General features: G+C 45.1%; 8 non-coding genes and 1 pseudogene across 8 annotated transcripts; all 9 read right to left on the bottom strand.

Moving 5' to 3' along the window:
- Positions 1-5,177: 5,177 nt before the first annotated feature.
- LOC141216451 (U2 spliceosomal RNA) lies at positions 5,178-5,368 on the bottom strand. The gene has a single exon (XR_012285485.1). It is a non-coding gene; the product is annotated as a U2 spliceosomal RNA (small nuclear RNA).
- Positions 5,369-6,488: 1,120 nt separating this feature from the next.
- LOC141217190 (U2 spliceosomal RNA) lies at positions 6,489-6,679 on the bottom strand. Its single transcript, XR_012286060.1, has one exon. It is a non-coding gene; the product is annotated as a U2 spliceosomal RNA (small nuclear RNA).
- Positions 6,680-7,799: 1,120 nt separating this feature from the next.
- On the bottom strand, positions 7,800-7,990 carry LOC141217189 (U2 spliceosomal RNA). Its single transcript, XR_012286059.1, has one exon. It is a non-coding gene; the product is annotated as a U2 spliceosomal RNA (small nuclear RNA).
- A 1,121-nt stretch (positions 7,991-9,111) lies between these two features.
- Positions 9,112-9,302, bottom strand: LOC141217188 (U2 spliceosomal RNA). Its single transcript, XR_012286058.1, has one exon. It is a non-coding gene; the product is annotated as a U2 spliceosomal RNA (small nuclear RNA).
- Positions 9,303-10,425: 1,123 nt separating this feature from the next.
- On the bottom strand, positions 10,426-10,616 carry LOC141216284 (U2 spliceosomal RNA). The gene has a single exon (XR_012285324.1). It is a non-coding gene; the product is annotated as a U2 spliceosomal RNA (small nuclear RNA).
- A 1,120-nt stretch (positions 10,617-11,736) lies between these two features.
- LOC141216707 (U2 spliceosomal RNA) lies at positions 11,737-11,918 on the bottom strand. Its single transcript, XR_012285729.1, has one exon. It is a non-coding gene; the product is annotated as a U2 spliceosomal RNA (small nuclear RNA).
- A 524-nt stretch (positions 11,919-12,442) lies between these two features.
- LOC141216908 (U2 spliceosomal RNA) lies at positions 12,443-12,558 on the bottom strand (annotated as a pseudogene).
- A 1,117-nt stretch (positions 12,559-13,675) lies between these two features.
- LOC141217187 (U2 spliceosomal RNA) lies at positions 13,676-13,866 on the bottom strand. The gene has a single exon (XR_012286057.1). It is a non-coding gene; the product is annotated as a U2 spliceosomal RNA (small nuclear RNA).
- Positions 13,867-14,986: 1,120 nt separating this feature from the next.
- On the bottom strand, positions 14,987-15,168 carry LOC141216705 (U2 spliceosomal RNA). Its single transcript, XR_012285727.1, has one exon. It is a non-coding gene; the product is annotated as a U2 spliceosomal RNA (small nuclear RNA).
- Positions 15,169-15,213: the final 45 nt, after the last annotated feature.

The raw sequence follows: 15,213 nt of genomic DNA, 5'->3' as shown, positions 1-15,213 counted from the left end.
CTCCTGCTGCTGCTGCTGCTGGCTGTCCAGCAGCAGACTGAAGGTGGCTGCTGCTGTGCGCAGGTATATAAAGGCTCAGAGCCTATTATGACACGCGCAGCCAGCGTTCCATTGCCACATTCCGTCTACTGCAGGCGGGATACCTGGATGGCTGAATGTCACTGAAAAGCTCACAGAGACCGCCATAAGCAACAGTTTAAAAGAATGCCACAGACTAATCAACCAAACTTTTTGGGTTGGTTTCTCTTTTATAGTCTGCAGGCATTAAATGAAATGCAGCCTATCAATTTCTGGTATATATTTTTCACTGCTTGTGTGATCTGTCCTGAAAACTGCATTATATCTCCATGCAATGCTCTGCAGCCTATCAATTTCTGGTATATATTTTTCACTGCTTGTGTGATCTGTCCTGAAAACTGCATTATATCTCCATGCAATGCTCTGCAGCCTATCAATTTCTGGTATATATTTTTCACTGCTTGTGTGATCTGTCCTGAAAACTGCATTATATCTCCATGCAATGCTCTGCAGCCTATCAATTTCTGGTATATATTTTTCACTGCTTGTGTGATCTGTCCTGAAAACTGCATTATATCTCCATGCAATGCTCTGCAGCCTATCAATTTCTGGTATATATTTTTCACTGCTTGTGTGATCTGTCCTGAAAACTTCATTATATCTCCATGCAATGCTCTGCAGCCTATCAATTTCTGGTATATATTTTTCACTCCTCTAGCTTTTTTATTCCATGATACTTAAAGGTCATCACACTTACTTTAAGAGTTTATGATCCATGCCGAGTTTACTAGTCTGTTTTTTTTTTTTTTTTTTTTCCCTGCACTTTATGGTCTCCTGTTGTCTTTTAAGCTAGTGATTGATTGTTAATGAGTTAAATCTGTGCAGATCTAAGCAGATACGTCCCTATATATTGAGACTTAGTTAAGGGGAGGCATTTATGCGGGGGCATTTATGCATATAGCATTTATGCATACTTTATCGAAGTGCCATAATTTAGCAAAGTGCCCTGGCAGTTAGAAAATGGCAGTTGGACAGGGCAGGAGACAGGTAAGACATGCAAGACAATTAAACAAACTTGCTTCCAGGTCATCTTTTTGGCAAACAGTATTCACCATTTGTATCTGTGCCATTTATACTCTGGTTGCTACAATCATCCACATTCACCGTTCACCCACAAATGCGGCACACTTCATCCATATTAATCCCTCACTCCTCTCTTCTCCTATGTACAGTTGTCATGCTCTCTTCACAATGTTATACCACGCAGATCCATTCATTCCCACCATACAACGCAGGAAACGCTCTCACAAATTACTCAATCATCTGCTCACTCTCTGTATCTTCCTTCTATTAGTCGCAGGTGATATTTCTCCCAACCCAGGACCCTCCAGTAATAATAACACTAACTCTTTCCCTGTTACATTCAGAAACCCTGCTAATCTCATTAATATTCCCTGCATATCTTCTGTCTCATTCAACTGTGCCCTTTGGAATGCACGCTCAGCTTGTAATAAACTCTCTTACATCCATGACTTTTTCCTCTCTAATTCCCTCAACCTTCTGGCTCTCACTGAAACCTGGATCCAGCAGTCGGACACCACCGCCGCTGCAGCTCTCTCCTATGGTGGCCTACATTTCTCTCATACCCCGCGACCTGACAACAGATCAGGTGGAGGTGTTGGTCTGCTTTTTTCAACAAAATGTACTTTTCAGGTTATCCCCCCTGTACCCTCCCTTATCTTCCCGTCCTTTGAGGCCCACACAGTCAGACTCTACCGGCCCTTCTCCCTGCGAGTGGCGGTTGTCTATCGCCCCCCAGGTCCCCCCCGTCAATTCCTGGATCACTTTGCTGCCTGGCTTACAAATTTTCTATCCTGCGACATCCCCACGATAATCATGGGAGACTTTAACATCCCAATTGGCGATCCTCTTTCCCCATCTGCCACGCATCTTTTATCATTAACCTCCTCCTTCGGCCTTTCACAGCTTGCTAATTCTCCTACACATGAGGACGGGAACACATTGGACCTGATCTTCTCCCGGCTTTGCTCAGTACATGACTTTACTAACTCTCCCCTTCCACTCTCTGACCATAATCTTCTTTCATTCTCTGTCAAGAACTGTGACTTTACTCAAGACACTCCCACCGTCCACACTTATAGAAATTTACGCGCCATTAACACCCAGAAATTTATAAAAAGGTTGCAATCATCATTGGCCCCAATCTCCTCCCTCTCATGTCCCGAATCTGCATTGAAGCATTATAACAAAATAATGCTATGCGCCCTGGATGAAGCCGCACCTCCTACACAAAGAACAATTCGGCATAGACGGCGACAACCCTGGCACACGCCTCAAACACGTCTTCTCCAGAGGTACTCCAGGTGCGCTGAACGGCTGTGGAGAAAATCAAATCTGCCCGAAGATTTCCTCCACTATAAATTTATGCTGAAAACATATAACTCTGCCCTTCACCTCTCCAAACAAACCTACTTTAACAACCTCATCATCTCACTTTCCAATAATCCTAAACGACTCTTTGACACGTTTCATTCTCTCCTCAATCAAACAGCACAGGCCCCGACCACCGACCTCAGCGCTGACGATCTGGCTAACTATTTCAAAGAAAAAATTGACCATATCCGACAGGAAATTTTCTCCCAATCCCCAAATGTTATGCATGCTCCCCCCCGCCACATTGTATCTTGCTCATTTTCTGACTTCGAACCAGTCACGGAAGATGAAGTGATCAGGCTCCTTGCATCTTCTCGCCCTACCACCTGCACCAGCGACCCTATTCCCTCACATCTCCTTCAGTCCCTTGCTCCAGCTGTCACCTCTCACCTAACTAAAATTTTCAACCTTTCCCTCTCATCTGGTATCTTTCCCTCTTCTTTTAAACACGCCAGCATACAACCATTACTTAAAAAACCATCCCTCGACCAGAACTGCAAGGCCAACTACAGACCTGTTTCCAATCTTCCCTTTATCTCTAAACTCCTGGAACGCCTGGTCCACTCCCGTCTAATCCGCTATCTCTCAGACAACTCTCTTCTTGACCCTTTACAATCTGGTTTCCGCTCTTTACATTCTACTGAAACTGCCCTCACTAAAGTCTCTAATGATCTACTAACAGCTAAATCTAATGGTCACTACTCCCTGCTGATTCTCCTGGATCTCTCTGCAGCATTTGACACTGTGGATCACCAGCTCCTCCTCACTATGCTCCGCACTATTGGCCTCAAGGACACGGTTCTCTCCTGGTTCTCCTCTTATCTCTCTGACCGCTCCTTCTCTGTGTCTTTTGCCGGCTCCTCCTCCTCCCTACTTCCTCTTACTGTCGGGGTTCCTTAAGGATCAGTCCTAGGCCCCCTTCTTTTCTCCTTATACACCGCTCCTATTGGACAAACAATCAGTAGATTCGGTTTTCAGTACCATCTCTATGCTGATGACACCCAATTATACACCGCTGCTCCGGACATCACCCCTGCATTACTACAAAAGACCAGTGATTGTCTTTCTGCTGTGTCTAACACTATGTCCTCCCTCTACCTAAAACTGAATCTGTCAAAAACTGAACTACTCGTCTTTCCTCCCTCCATTAATCTACCTGTGCCCGATATTGCCATCTCCGTTTGTGGCTCAACCATTACTCCCCAGCTACAAGCCCGCTGTCTTGGGGTCATTTTTGATTCAGATCTTTCTTTCACTCCTCACATCAAATCACTCGCTCGTTCATGTCATCTACACCTCAAAAACATCTCAAGAATCAGGACTTTTCTCACCTTTGACTCGGCAAAAACTCTTACTGTCGCTCTTATTCATTCTCGTCTTGACTATTGCAACGCTCTACTAATCGGTCTCCCTCTTACTAAACTCTCCCCTCTCCAATCCGTCCTGAACGCAGCAGCCAGGATCATATTCCTCGCCAACCGCTACTCAGATGCCTCTTCCCTGTGCCAGTCATTGCATTGGTTGCCCATCCAATATAGAGTTCGTTTTAAACTTATCACGCTTACCCACAAAGCGCTCCATGCTTCAGTACCCCCCTACATCTCCTCCCTTGTCTCAGTCTACCACCCTACACGTGCCCTCCGTTCTGCAAATGACTTGAAACTAAAATCCTCCATAATCCGAACTTCCCACTCCCGTCTCCAAGATTTCTCGCGTGCTGCGCCAATTCTCTGGAATGCATTACCCAGGACAGTTCGATTAATTCCCAATACCCACAGTTTCAAGCGAACCCTAAAAACACATTTCTTTAGACTGGCGTATCACCTAAACACACTCTGTCCATCCCAGCTTTCCCCCATATTAAAATCTTCTTCAACTTCGGGTTCAAACCAACCATGCACATAAAAGCCTCTGTCAGGACTGTACACATACTGGCTGGCGACCAGTCCATGTATTATTATTTATCCTATTCAGTATATCAAGGCTGCATTATACAATATATGTACTTTTTACCTTTTGTGTCTCCCCCACTTCCTCATAGACTGTAAGCTCGCGAGCAGGGCCCTCACTCCGTTCGATATGAGATATGCTTATTCTGTATTGTCTGTATAAGTCCCCCCTAAAATTTGTAAAGTGCTGCGGAATATGTTGGCGCTATAAAAATAAACTATTATTATTATTATTATAGTGTTCCAGCAGAGGGAGACAACGTTTCAGAAAAGGCATTGTAGCAAACCAAAAAAGAAATTTTAAGCGCAGCAGAGTAACCAGCTCACATACCTGTTAGCTCAGGTGAGTTTAAAAGGCTGCTGTTGATAACAAGGGCATTTGCTAAATAGATGGTGTGTGTGCAACAATATACTGAAAGGTCAATTATATTGTGCAGCTTATCTCACCACCTGTAGTTATTTAGGTGAAAGCTCCAAAATGCTTGCCTAATATGTCTGTTTATCCAAAAGGAAGTATAGAGGGAGAGCTAGATAGATAGCATTGCATTACATTACATTACATGGCAATGCAATGCACAGTTGCTGAAGTTGAACCAAAATGAGCTTGTCATCTGGCTTCTGCAACTTTTAACATGAAAAATCCAATGAGGAGAAGAAAAGCAAAGCCAAAGAGTCCATCCCAAAATCCGACAAACAAGCAAAATGAACAAAAAGCATTGAATTCAATTCTTTCTGATTTTAGAAACTGCATTAAAGAAGGGGTGCACCGGTCCTAGAGATACTGCAATACCAGGTCAATGCGTGGAGTGGACAGAGCAAGCTCTTTTTCCATCTCCCTGTTCTAAAAATCCATTTAATATATGGTCCCCAGATAGGGGACGTATCAGATATTAAACTGATAAGAACAGATACTACACTTGATCTTAGCCAAAAGGCCGAGAAGCGATAACCAGAATTGGTTTCCGACTACGGTGCCACCCAAGGATTCTGAAAAGTCCATTTGTGGAGATGGCCACCTGGACTCCCGTTAAGAAGACATGCTGTCAACCTCTAGATCCCTCACATGCCTGCACTTTTCGGCTTGCTGCTGCTGCAATCCACGCATTTTAGATCTGCATAACTCCACCTCTTTTAGCACAGTACCCTCAACCCCCGGCTGTTCCCACCCGCCTCAACACCGTTGGAAGGGAGGAGAACCAATTAAGGCGGGGGGGGGGTGGAACGAGCAGCTGTCTACCCTTAGCAGGAGGGTTGCTGATTAATTACCTCTCCTGCTGCTGCTGCTGCTGGCTGTCCAGCAGCAGACTGAAGGTGGCTGCTGCTGTGCGCAGGTATATAAAGGCTCAGAGCCTATTATGACACGCGCAGCCAGCGTTCCATTGCCACATTCCGTCTACTGCAGGCGGGATACCTGGATGGCTGAATGTCACTGAGAAGCTCACAGAGACCGCCATAAGCAACAGTTTAAAAGAATGCCACAGACTAATCAACCAAACTTTTTGGGTTGGTTTCTCTTTTATAGTCTGCAGGCATTAAATGAAAGAAGTCAGTGTTCCAGCAGAGGGAGACAACGTTTCAGAAAAGGCATTGTAGCAAACCAAAAAAGAAATTTTAAGCGCAGCAGAGTAACCAGCTCACATACCTGTTAGCTCAGGTGAGTTTAAAAGGCTGCTGTTGATAACAAGGGCATTTGCTAAATAGATGGTGTGTGTGCAACAATATACTGAAAGGTCAATTATATTGTGCAGCTTATCTCACCACCTGTAGTTATTTAGGTGAAAGCTCCAAAATGCTTGCCTAATATGTCTGTTTATCCAAAAGGAAGTATAGAGGGAGAGCTAGATAGATAGCATTGCATTACATTACATTACATGGCAATGCAATGCACAGTTGCTGAAGTTGAACCAAAATGAGCTTGTCATCTGGCTTCTGCAACTTTTAACATGAAAAATCCAATGAGGAGAAGAAAAGCAAAGCCAAAGAGTCCATCCCAAAATCCGACAAACAAGCAAAATGAACAAAAAGCATTGAATTCAATTCTTTCTGATTTTAGAAACTGCATTAAAGAAGGGGTGCACCGGTCCTGGAGATACTGCAATACCAGGTCAATGCGTGGAGTGGACAGAGCAAGCTCTTTTTCCATCTCCCTGTTCTAAAAATCCATTTAATATATGGTCCCCAGATAGGGGACGTATCAGATATTAAACTGATAAGAACAGATACTACACTTGATCTTAGCCAAAAGGCCGAGAAGCGATAACCAGAATTGGTTTCCGACTACGGTGCCACCCAAGGATTCTGAAAAGTCGATTTGTGGAGATGGCCACCTGGACTCCCGTTAAGAAGACATGCTGTCAACCTCTAGATCCCTCACATGCCTGCACTTTTCGGCTTGCTGCTGCTGCAATCCACGCGTTTTAGATCTGCATAACTCCACCTCTTTTAGCACAGTACCCTCAACCCCCGGCTGTTCCCACCCGCCTCAACACCGTTGGAAGGGAGGAGAACCAATTAAGGCGGGGGGGGGGTGGAACGAGCAGCTGTCTACCCTTAGCAGGAGGGTTGCTGATTAATTACCTCTCCTGCTGCTGCTGCTGCTGGCTGTCCAGCAGCAGACTGAAGGTGGCTGCTGCTGTGCGCAGGTATATAAAGGCTCAGAGCCTATTATGACACGCGCAGCCAGCGTTCCATTGCCACATTCCGTCTACTGCAGGCGGGATACCTGGATGGCTGAATGTCACTGAGAAGCTCACAGAGACCGCCATAAGCAACAGTTTAAAAGAATGCCACAGACTAATCAACCAAACTTTTTGGGTTGGTTTCTCTTTTATAGTCTGCAGGCATTAAATGAAATAAGTCAGTGTTCCAGCAGAGGGAGACAACGTTTCAGAAAAGGCATTGTAGCAAACCAAAAAAGAAATTTTAAGCGCAGCAGAGTAACCAGCTCACATACCTGTTAGCTCAGGTGAGTTTAAAAGGCTGCTGTTGATAACAAGGGCATTTGCTAAATAGATGGTGTGTGTGCAACAATATACTGAAAGGTCAATTATATTGTGCAGCTTATCTCACCACCTGTAGTTATTTAGGTGAAAGCTCCAAAATGCTTGCCTAATATGTCTGTTTATCCAAAAGGAAGTATAGAGGGAGAGCTAGATAGATAGCATTGTATTACATTACATTACATGGCAATGCAATGCACAGTTGCTGAAGTTGAACCAAAATGAGCTTGTCATCTGGCTTCTGCAACTTTTAACATGAAAAATCCAATGAGGAGAAGAAAAGCAAAGCCAAAGAGTCCATCCCAAAATCCGACAAACAAGCAAAATGAACAAAAAGCATTGAATTCAATTCTTTCTGATTTTAGAAACTGCATTAAAGAAGGGGTGCACCGGTCCTGGAGATACTGCAATACCAGGTCAATGCGTGGAGTGGACAGAGCAAGCTCTTTTTCCATCTCCCTGTTCTAAAAATCCATTTAATATATGGTCCCCAGATAGGGGACGTATCAGATATTAAACTGATAAGAACAGATACTACACTTGATCTTAGCCAAAAGGCCGAGAAGCGATAACCAGAATTGGTTTCCGACTACGGTGCCACCCAAGGATTCTGAAAAGTCCATTTGTGGAGATGGCCACCTGGACTCCCGTTAAGAAGACATGCTGTCAACCTCTAGATCCCTCACATGCCTGCACTTTTCGGCTTGCTGCTGCTGCAATCCACGCGTTTTAGATCTGCATAACTCCACCTCTTTTAGCATAGTACCCTCAACCCCCGGCTGTTCCCACCCGCCTCAACACCGTTGGAAGGGAGGAGAACCAATTAAGGCGGGGGGGGGGGTGGAACGAGCAGCTGTCTACCCTTAGCAGGAGGGTTGCTGATTAATTACCTCTCCTGCTGCTGCTGCTGCTGGCTGTCCAGCAGCAGACTGAAGGTGGCTGCTGCTGTGCGCAGGTATATAAAGGCTCAGAGCCTATTATGACACGCGCAGCCAGCGTTCCATTGCCACATTCCGTCTACTGCAGGCGGGATACCTGGATGGCTGAATGTCACTGAGAAGCTCACAGAGACCGCCATAAGCAACAGTTTAAAAGAATGCCACAGAATAATCAACCAAACTTTTTGGGTTGGTTGCTCTTTTATAGTCTGCAGGCATTAAATGAAAGAAGTCAGTGTTCCAGCAGAGGGAGACAACGTTTCAGAAAAGGCATTGTAGCAAACCAAAAAAGAAATTTTAAGCGCAGCAGAGTAACCAGCTCACATACCTGTTAGCTCAGGTGAGTTTAAAAGGCTGCTGTTGATAACAAGGGCATTTGCTAAATAAATGGTGTGTGTGCAACAATATACTGAAAGGTCAATTATATTGTGCAGCTTATCTCACCACCTGTAGTTATTTAGGTGAAAGCTCCAAAATGCTTGCCTAATATGTCTGTTTATCCAAAAGGAAGTATAGAGGGAGAGCTAGATAGATAGCATTGCATTACATTACATTACATGGCAATGCAATGCACAGTTGCTGAAGTTGAACCAAAATGAGCTTGTCATCTGGCTTCTGCAACTTTTAACATGAAAAATCCAATGAGGAGAAGAAAAGCAAAGCCAAAGAGTCCATCCCAAAATCCGACAAACAAGCAAAATGAACAAAAAGCATTGAATTCAATTCTTTCTGATTTTAGAAACTGCATTAAAGAAGGGGTGCACCGGTCCTGGAGATACTGCAATACCAGGTCAATGCGTGGAGTGGACAGAGCAAGCTCTTTTTCCATCTCCCTGTTCTAAAAATCCATTTAATATATGGTCCCCAGATAGGGGACGTATCAGATATTAAACTGATAAGAACAGATACTACACTTGATCTTAGCCAAAAGGCCGAGAAGCGATAACCAGAATTGGTTTCCGACTACGGTGCCACCCAAGGATTCTGAAAAGTCCATTTGTGGAGATGGCCACCTGGACTCCCGTTAAGAAGACATGCTGTCAACCTCTAGATCCCTCACATGCCTGCACTTTTCGGCTTGCTGCTGCTGCAATCCACGCGTTTTAGATCTGCATAACTCCACCTCTTTTAGCACAGTACCCTCAACCCCCGGCTGTTCCCACCCGCCTCAACACCGTTGGAAGGGAGGAGAACCAATTAAGGCGGGGGGGGGGGGGTGGAACGAGCAGCTGTCTACCCTTAGCAGGAGGGTTGCTGATTAATTACCTCTCCTGCTGCTGCTGCTGCTGGCTGTCCAGCAGCAGACTGAAGGTGGCTGCTGCTGTGCGCAGGTATATAAAGGCTCAGAGCCTATTATGACACGCGCAGCCAGCGTTCCATTGCCACATTCCGTCTACTGCAGGCGGGATACCTGGATGGCTGAATGTCACTGAGAAGCTCACAGAGACCGCCATAAGCAACAGTTTAAAAGAATGCCACAGACTAATCAACCAAACTTTTTGGGTTGGTTTCTCTTTTATAGTCTGCAGGCATTAAATGAAAGAAGTCAGTGTTCCAGCAGAGGGAGACAACGTTTCAGAAAAGGCATTGTAGCAAACCAAAAAAGAAATTTTAAGCGCAGCAGAGTAACCAGCTCACATACCTGTTAGCTCAGGCGAGTTTAAAAGGCTGCTGTTGATAACAAGGGCATTTGCTAAATAGATGGTGTGTGTGCAACAATATACTGAAAGGTCAATTATATTGTGCAGCTTATCTCACCACCTGTAGTTATTTAGGTGAAAGCTCCAAAATGCTTGCCTAATATGTCTGTTTATCCAAAAGGAAGTATAGAGGGAGAGCTAGATAGATAGCATTGCATTACATTACATTACATGGCAATGCAATGCACAGTTGCTGAAGTTGAACCAAAATGAGCTTGTCATCTGGCTTCTGCAACTTTTAACATGAAAAATCCAATGAGGAGAAGAAAAGCAAAGCAAAAGAGTCCATCCCAAAATCCGACAAACATGCAAAATGAAGAAAAAGCATTGAATTCAATTCTTTCTGATTTTAGAAACTGCATTAAAGAAGGGGTGCACCGGTCCTGGAGATACTGCAATACCAGGTCAATGCGTGGAGTGGACAGAGCAAGCTCTTTTTCCATCTCCCTGTTCTAAAAATCCATTTAAAATATGGTCCCCAGATAGGGGACGTATCAGATATTAAACTGATAAGAACAGATACTACACTTGATCTTAGCCAAAAGGCCGAGAAGCGATTACCAGAATTGGTTTCCGACTACGGTGCCACCCAAGGATTCTGAAAAGTCCATTTGTGGAGATGGCCACCTGGACTCCCGTTAAGAAGACATGCTGTCAACCTCTAGATCCCTCACATGCCTGCACTTTTCGGCTTGCTGCTGCTGCAATCCACGCGTTTTAGATCTGCATAACTCCACCTCTTTTAGCACAGTACCCTCAACCCCCGGCTGTTCCCACCCGCCTCAACACCGTTGAAAGGGAGGAGAACCAATTAAGGCGGGGGTGGGGTGGAACGAGCAGCTGTCTACCCTTAGCAGGAGGGTTGCTGATTAATTACCTCTCCTGCTGCTGCTGCTGCTGGCTGTCCAGCAGCAGACTGAAGGTGGCTGCTGCTGTGCGCAGGTATATAAAGGCTCAGAGCCTATTATGACACGCGCAGCCAGCGTTCCATTGCCACATTCCGTCTACTGCAGGCGGGATACCTGGATGGCTGAATGTCACTGAGAAGCTCACAGAGACCGCCATAAGCAACAGTTTAAAAGAATGCCACAGACTAATCAACCAAACTTTTTGGGTTGGTTTCTCTTTTATAGTCTGCAGGCATTAAATGAAAGAAGTCAGTGTTCCAGCAGCGGGAGACAACGTTTCAGAAAAGGCATTGTAGCAAACCAAAAAAGAAATTTTAAGCGCAGCAGAGTAACCAGCTCACATACCTGTTAGCTCAGGTGAGTTTAAAAGGCTGCTGTTGATAACAAGGGCATTTGCTAAATAGATGGTGTGTGTGCAACAATATACTGAAAGGTCAATTATATTGTGCAGCTTATCTCACCACCTGTAGTTATTTAGGTGAAAGCTCCAAAATGCTTGCCTAATATGTCTGTTTATCCAAAAGGAAGTATAGAGGGAGAGCTAGATAGATAGCATTGCATTACATTACATTACATGGCAATGCAATGCACAGTTGCTGAAGTTGAACCAAAATGAGCTTGTCATCTGGCTTCTGCAACTTTTAACATGAAAAATCCAATGAGGAGAAGAAAAGCAAAGCCAAAGAGTCCATCCCAAAATCCGACAAACAAGCAAAATGAACAAAAAGCATTGAATTCAATTCTTTCTGATTTTAGAAACTGCATTAAAGAAGGGGTGCACCGGTCCTGGAGATACTGCAATACCAGGTCAATGCGTGGAGTGGACAGAGCAAGCTCTTTTTCCATCTCCCTGTTCTAAAAATCCATTTAATATATGGTCCCCAGATAGGGGACGTATCAGATATTAAACTGATAAGAACAGATTTTTTGATTGAAGCTGCATCCAAGGCACTGAAAAATGTGACCGAAGTCACACCAAAACAGCGCACGAGGCGAGGATTCATGTGGACCCTTCCCGGAGGAGAGGGTCCCCAATAAACCATCCCCATCCCTCCGAGCCAGAAGGCCACAGCGAGGGTCAGGGATCTCCGATGCTCTCCCTAGCCGAAGCCGGAGAAGAGCCGTTTTCGTGCTCCCAGCTTCCATCTAGGCTGCCACCCTAGTGGAGCTGGAGCCTGTGTTGGTTTCTCAGCCCAAAGCTGACCGGACCTCCGACCGGGTTTATAAAAATTCCCCTTCCTAGCCCGGAGGCCAGGAATAGGGGGGGTTGCTCAGAAAGTATGATTGGCAAAGGTGCGGCGTGCTACGAAGCCAAGTCTTTCTGGGGTTCCCAGTCCCAGTAAGCTTGGACTCCCACCAGGGCGCCTACTCCTGGGGCACATTGCTCCAAAGCCCTCACACTTACCCAGCCTAGTGACTTCGATCCTGGAGGGCCATGTTTTCCATCAGATAACTCTATGAGCCACCTGGCGTACTAACAAGTGCACCAAACCAGTGTGTAATATGCATCAATTTACTAGGGCAGCCCAAGGACAAAACTGCCTTTTCAAAAGATACTACACTTGATCTTAGCCAAAAGGCCGAGAAGCGATAACCAGAATTGGTTTCCGACTACGGTGCCACCCAAGGATTCTGAAAAGTCCATTTGTGGAGATGGCCACCTGGACTCCCGTTAAGAAGACATGCTGTCAACCTCTAGATCCCTCACATGCCTGCACTTTTCGGCTTGCTGCTGCTGCAATCCACGCGTTTTAGATCTGCATAACTCCACCTCTTTTAGCACAGTACCCTCAACCCCCGGCTGTTCCCACCCGCCTCAACACCGTTGGAAGGGAGGAGAACCAATTAAGGCGGGGGGGGGGGGGTGGAACGAGCAGCTGTCTACCCTTAGCAGGAGGGTTGCTGATTAATTACCTCTCCTGCTGCTGCTGGCTGTCCAGCAGCAGACTGAAGGTGGCTGCTGCTGTGCGCAGGTATATAAAGGCTCAGAGCCTATTATGACACGCGCAGCCAGCGTTCCATTGCCACATTCCGTCTACTGCAGGCGGGATACCTGGATGGCTGAATGTCACTGAGAAGCTCACAGAGACCGCCATAAGCAACAGTTTAAAAGAATGCCACAGACTAATCAACCAAACTTTTTGGGTTGGTTTCTCTTTTATAGTCTGCAGGCATTAAATGAAAGAAGTCAGTGTTCCAGCAGAGGGAGACAACGTTTCAGAAAAGGCATTGTAGCAAACCAAAAAAGAAATTTTAAGCGCAGCAGAGTAACCAGCTCACATACCTGTTAGCTCAGGCGAGTTTAAAAGGCTGCTGTTGATAACAAGGGCATTTGCTAAATAGATGGTGTGTGTGCAACAATATACTGAAAGGTCAATTATATTGTGCAGCTTATCTCACCACCTGTAGTTATTTAGGTGAAAGCTCCAAAATGCTTGCCTAATATGTCTGTTTATCCAAAAGGAAGTATAGAGGGAGAGCTAGATAGATAGCATTGCATTACATTACATTACATGGCAATGCAATGCACAGTTGCTGAAGTTGAACCAAAATGAGCTTGTCATCTGGCTTCTGCAACTTTTAACATGAAAAATCCAATGAGGAGAAGAAAAGCAAAGCAAAAGAGTCCATCCCAAAATCCGACAAACAAGCAAAATGAAGAAAAAGCATTGAATTCAATTCTTTCTGATTTTAGAAACTGCATTAAAGAAGGGGTGCACCGGTCCTGGAGATACTGCAATACCAGGTCAATGCGTGGAGTGGACAGAGCAAGCTCTTTTTCCATCTCCCTGTTCTAAAAATCCATTTAATATATGGTCCCCAGATAGGGGACGTATCAGATATTAAACTGATAAGAACAGATACTACACTTGATCTTAGCCAAAAGGCCGAGAAGCGATTACCAGAATTGGTTTCCGACTACGGTGCCACCCAAGGATTCTGAAAAGTCCATTTGTGGAGATGGCCACCTGGACTCCCGTTAAGAAGACATGCTGTCAACCTCTAGATCCCTCACATGCCTGCACTTTTCGGCTTGCTGCTGCTGCAATCCACGCGTTTTAGATCTGCATAACTCCACCTCTTTTAGCACAGTACCCTCAACCCCCAGCTGTTCCCACCCGCCTCAACACCGTTGGAAGGGAGGAGAACCAATTAAGGCGGGGGTGGGGTGGAACGAGCAGCTGTCTACCCTTAGCAGGAGGGTTGCTGATTAATTACCTCTCCTGCTGCTGCTGCTGCTGGCTGTCCAGCAGCAGACTGAAGGTGGCTGCTGCTGTGCGCAGGTATATAAAGGCTCAGAGCCTATTATGACACGCGCAGCCAGCGTTCCATTGCCACATTCCGTCTACTGCAGGCGGGATACCTGGATGGCTGAATGTCACTGAGAAGCTCACAGAGACCGCCATAAGCAACAGTTTAAAAGAATGCCACAGACTAATCAACCAAACTTTTTGGGTTGGTTTCTCTTTTATAGTCTGCAGGCATTAAATGAAAGAAGTCAGTGTTCCAGCAGCGGGAGACAACGTTTCAGAAAAGGCATTGTAGCAAACCAAAAAAGAAATTTTAAGCGCAGCAGAGTAACCAGCTCACATACCTGTTAGCTCAGGTGAGTTTAAAAGGCTGCTGTTGATAACAAGGGCATTTGCTAAATAGATGGTGTGTGTGCAACAATATACTGAAAGGTCAATTATATTGTGCAGCTTATCTCACCACCTGTAGTTATTTAGGTGAAAGCTCCAAAATGCTTGCCTAATATGTCTGTTTATCCAAAAGGAAGTATAGAGGGAGAGCTAGATAGATAGCATTGCATTACATTACATTACATGGCAATGCAATGCACAGTTGCTGAAGTTGAACCAAAATGAGCTTGTCATCTGGCTTCTGCAACTTTTAACATGAAAAATCCAATGAGGAGAAGAAAAGCAAAGCCAAAGAGTCCATCCCAAAATCCGACAAACAAGCAAAATGAACAAAAAGCATTGAATTCAATTCTTTCTGATTTTAGAAACTGCATTAAAGAAGGGGTGCACCGGTCCTGGAGATACTGCAATACCAGGTCAATGCGTGGAGTGGACAGAGCAAGCTCTTTTTCCATCTCCCTGTTCTAAAAATCCATTTAATATATGGTCCCCAGATAGGGGACGTATCAGATATTAAACTGATAAGAACAGATTTTTTGATTGAAGCTGCATCCAAGGCACTGAAAAATGTGACCGAAGTCACACCAAAACAGCGCACGAGGCGAG

The sequence above is a fragment of the Phyllobates terribilis genome, unplaced genomic scaffold (assembly GCF_046119375.1).
Source record: "Phyllobates terribilis strain yellow unplaced genomic scaffold, ASM4611937v1 Scaffold_236__1_contigs__length_3049075, whole genome shotgun sequence".
Lineage (NCBI taxonomy): Eukaryota > Metazoa > Chordata > Amphibia > Anura > Dendrobatidae > Phyllobates > Phyllobates terribilis.
Note: the sequence above shows the minus strand (reverse complement) of the source record. Positions and strands in the feature narration are given on the sequence as shown.